Below are 5,243 nucleotides of genomic sequence, written 5' to 3'. Positions count from 1 at the left end.
ATTATCTTCTATTTGACATAAAATATGCCGTTAGTGTTTTAGACTCTGGTGGTATGAGTCCGCTGCTCTTATTGACAGCTTAGCTGAGTGTTTAGTGTGCTAGGCTAGGCTAATCTTAGCTGGAAAGGGCGTTGCTGATGAGCCAATGCTGCAACGTTGCCCTTGTGCCTCTAGAAGCTTTGAGAGACCCATCCTCTCTCCTGTTTTTAACAACAAACAAACAAAAACATCGAAATAAGGTTCGGATCTTTTTTTATTCGGTCGGGGTGGCGATAAATGCAAGAAAACTGTTCATCTTTATGGAACGGGTTTAATCAGTAAGTTGAATTGAATTATAGCATCTGAATTTACTGTTGAATCTTGTTGCTCTGCATGATCTGTGGTGGCTTATGCATGTCCAATTATCCGAGAAACGCATGAATTAAAGTGCTCTTATCTCAAATATGAGAAAAATATTGATTCCTGCCATTATACTTATACATTATGACAACCTATGCATAGATAGGAGTGGTAAGCCTGCAATATTTTAGCAAATGCATTTAAACACACTAAGAAGTATTTGTTTTTTGTTTAGATATACGTTTTATTGATTAGCAAAACATGATCCAACAGTGGATTCTATTGAAGCAAAGGAAGAGGAACTAATTGTTGGGCTTCTTTCCTCCCATTTTGTTCATTTTGTTGACAGTGCAGCTGAAAATGAGTCTTACTTCTTATTGTTGTGTATTAAGTGTGGCTTAGAGTTTACGCCAGACAACTATTTGAAATACATAAATTGAGTTTTATTGATCTCACAATGGATCAATTAATGTTCTGCGTTTAACCAATCCCCTCTGAGTGGGGAGCGGGCTGCCACGGTACAGTGCCAGGGGAGCAGTCGGGGGTTAAAGGGCAGATTAGACTTCTGCAACCACACACATCAAATGTCGCTTTGGTCTAGTCGTGAACCAGTTTTGCTGGTATGCTTCTGCACCGTCGGTGGAATTTTTAGTGACGCACAGCAGTTTCCCGACAAAGCGCAAGGGGGAACCTATTCTAGAACTTTGGCGGATGGTCATGAGAACTTTGCCGGCTGCGGCGGGAGTGTTTATCTTCCAAAACAAGGTCCCTGAGATGGATCTAGGGTTGCTAGACATCGAAGAGGAACAGGTTCTGTTCGATAAACCTTTCGTTGTGTTGTCCATTATAGTTGTTCCTCTGTTTTTAAAAATGGCACGCCCGGGCACTGAATTGAGAAGGACGACCACACAGACAGCTGGAAAGGCATACCAAGGACCAATCCCAGCTGCTTTTTGTCTGCGCACTTCCACTTGAGGTCTGGGCGGGTTTGCGGCCGCCCGACGCATAGCCAGAAAGAAACCGGTGGAGGGGGATGGGTGTTGCGGTCGCGCACAGAGGCAGATGGTTGCCGAGGGAATACGACAGAAGCATAAGTTGGCCCTAAGGGTCTTGCTCAGAGAGCCAAAGTGGCAGTGTGTGAGTGGGTTTCAAACTCACAACCTCAGGATTCCAATCCCTATGCCCAGAGCACTAGGCCTCCACTCCCCCACTCTTACTTGATGTTTTATTATCAGTGGCTCCATATAAGTTTAATTCAATTCAATTGATAACACAGGAAAATCAAATGCTGCAGTAATGTTGTAGGCTGTTAATAGCTGTAGACACAGGGATCTTCTGTAGCCCTATTTCTCACACCAGATCTGGAGAAACCTGTTAACGAAGACGCTATAGTTGTGTAACAATTTAGACTTTTGATAAAGTACTCCAATACTGTTAATTCATCCCTTTAAAGGAATGTATTTGTTATCCCTCCACACAAATATACCGTATTAAGGATTTGTATTACACTCCATTTTCATTGATTCAATTTGGGGTGCGTATTAAGGCCCCTCATATGCATATGATAAATTATGGATTTTTTTAATCGATCACAAAATCAGTATCTACGTATTCCCGATCAAAACTTTAAATCCATAAAGTCTTTTACTGCTGTCTCATGTACATTTACATTGTTGTTTATCAAATTTGTAGGAGATGAGAATGTATTGTGAACTTGCCACGTTTTTAGTACGGATAGAATAACTTGTTTTCTTAGTCTAAAATCTCAGTGAAACACATTTTTTAACATGTTCTATAGATGTGAAATAAGGAAAATTTGTAACTATGTGGACTGATCCCCGCAAAAAACATGGCAGGTGAGCAGCAGCTCCTTCTGGCGAGGGTTCACATATGTAAACATCAACTCACATTGCATGATTTAGCTCATGAATATCACCACTATCAACATATTCTGGAAAAACTCTGGGAAAGAGATGACTGTTGCTCTCAACTTTCACGAAGAGGCTTTGATAAAGTTGTAAATGGCCATGTTTTCTACTTCTTTCAGCGTGCAATATCTGTGTGTCAACATAATGAGCCCTTAATGCAAGACAATGCTAGATCTGGTGTGGCAAAATGGAACAGATACAATCAATTTATCGCTTGCTATCGATCAATGAAACAGTATGGCCTCCTTGAACACAAACCATTCACTGGATGTCCGATCTCAGACTCAATTGAAACAACTCATGCCACTGCAGGTGTGCTGATGACTATATTATATTATATATATTATATTGCACTGCCCATGCAATTGGAAGAAAGGCTACTCTTTTTTTTTTTTTTTAATGGACAATACAACAAGTTAAAATAGTTTGCCTTTTTTTTTAAATGGTTTTATTTATGGGCACTAACAAATAATTGTAATTGAGTATTTTGCATATGCACTTTATTGAAATAAATTTTATGAGACTCTAAATTGCAACATCATTCACTAAAAATACATTTATTTTACTCTAACTTAGTTTGCATTTAACAATTTTGTTCTGGTCAGTAAAAATATGCTGGGCTGGTAAATAATTGTATCTTCTGGTCCACTTGGCCAATGAGTCAAAAAGTAAATTTTCCTAGTTCTGAAGTTTAAACTCCATCCAGCTTTCCTTATGTTGTTAAAAGCTTACTGGTGAATAATTGAGTGCTATTAAATCAAGTTAATGACTCATAATGATAAGGCTATTATCAGAGTACATTTGAAGTCTTGCTGCAGAAGATTAACAGAGATCTGTACGCTTGCCAAAAAAAAAGTGTTTATTTTGCAGATATCCATTTGAATATCTTTTGCAGCAACCTAAAATCAGTCTATGGGTTAATGTTTATCCTAGTAATGCAATGCAACAAGTAGTTCAGGGAGATAACTGTAGTTAGGTTTTCTCTTTTCTCTTGGCTGGTTTGCGTTACCCCCTATAACTCTTTAATTTGGAAAATTAAATGAGACTGTAGCTTATGTCCTATTATAAAGCTTTTGCATTATACTATTATTACCTGAACAGCAGCTTTTCAGTTCAGTTTTAATTCACTTTCTTTCTATAGCGCTAATTAAGAACAAATGTCATCTAAAGGCATTTTACAGTTTACCAGATCATACAGTCAAATTGATTCAAAGTTTTCCTATTAAGGAAAAACCAGTTGATGTCATTGACTCGAAGGCAATTCCTTTCGTTCAGTGTTACAATGTTCAAACATTATTAAATGGATGATTGCAATAGAATTTTCTCTGTCAGTTTCATTAACAAACTTGATGTTTGAATTGTAAACATAAACCGCTAAGCCTGGCTCCTCAGGGACATGTTTAGCTGAATGGTCACACTGGTTGCACACGTTTGATGCAGTTGCATTATTATGTTGACAAGATTTGTCGTCATGCTGTTTTGTTTTGTTTTTTTCTCCACTAAATCCAATTAAATCAAACTCTGTATCGTGTAACAATCCTCTTCCCACTTAGTGCGTTGTTGAGTCATTGTTCACTTAATATAATTGAAATGTTTGCAACTGATCAAAACAAAATGTTAAGATATACATAAAATTCTCTAAAAAGGTTAATAATATTATTGAAGAGACTCAGAATGTGTTGATGAGTGGTTATTTTACTGAAGTTAGCCAACTGTAGAAATTCTAATTGGGACACATTGTGTTTGAAATAAAGTGATAAATATAAGTAAATAAATAATAATAAAGATAAACACTCTAGAAAGAAGAAAGAAAGATACCCCAAAGTTTTCTCTTTTGTTTTGCTTTCAAGGACAATTCCAATTGTATCTACAAATAAATGTTTGCATAAATTACTGGAATTCATCAACAGTTATCAACTCACTTGTTTATAATTGCAATTATGAGGAATTTTGGAAATGTTGACATTTTTGTTTCAGATTTTTATTGAGCTTTGATTATTAAAGTCCTTATTAATGTATTTTTTTATATCTGTTTTAACTTGTTTTTCTTAAGAGCCAGCCTCGTATGTTATGCTGCGTTCACACGGAACGCAGTATGGGCATCAAAATGCACAAACGCAGAAATCTGGAGGCTGGGTCGGACGATGACGCAAACTGTGGTCAAGTTTGATGCTTCTGGTTGTTTATCTGCTCTGTTCTGTTGCTTCAAGCTAGAGAGCAGCTTGGCTTTATTTACTTTAATGAAAAATAAGTTTTAGCACCTTTTTTAAATAAGAAAGTCGACCTCCGAGCATCCTCTGTGCAGTCAGTTCATCAGATTATGAACTGAACATGTTGTAGCGCAGCAACGATCATCTTTCTCTGTTCCTGCTACATAATCAAATCTTCTGGCTTTTTTTTTTTCTTTAACCTTTGGAATTTAACCCCTTGATATATATTTTTCATATGCAGAATGTCTGTGGAAGCCATGGCAGCTAGGTAGTGTCTGTCTCCCCCAAAAAAACTCTTGGATCAGCCTTTATGATTGTTTGACACGCTTGCGCCTGGCGGCAAAAGTTCAATTAAGAACTCCAGCGTAGCATACTCAGATGCCAGAATGCTCGCATGTGTCGCTCAGATGCACTGCTGGACCCATCAACGCTGCCCCTTGTAGACTTTGCATGTAAACTAGACACTTTGACACCCAGAACGGTGTGAACGCAGCATTAGTCTTGAGTGTTGTAACTTACAGAACAGCTAGTGTTCCTGCAACAAAACAGTTGGTATGTTTACATGGAAGCAAATATTTGCGTCCATGTAAACGGTTGCACTATTGCAATATTGTGACCAGATTAGCAGATATGCACCGATCTGATACTCTGATATACTCTGACTAATTAGCTGTATTGGAAAAATTATGCTGATTCAGCTTTTCATGCCATTAATATCGATTTTTATTAATATCATTCACTGCAGAACTGTTACAGTGATCTAGTT

Source organism: Cyprinodon variegatus, unplaced genomic scaffold, assembly GCF_000732505.1.
Source record: "Cyprinodon variegatus isolate N-32 unplaced genomic scaffold, C_variegatus-1.0 Scaffold771, whole genome shotgun sequence".
NCBI classification, from domain to species: Eukaryota; Metazoa; Chordata; class Actinopteri; order Cyprinodontiformes; family Cyprinodontidae; genus Cyprinodon; species Cyprinodon variegatus.
Note: the sequence above shows the minus strand (reverse complement) of the source record.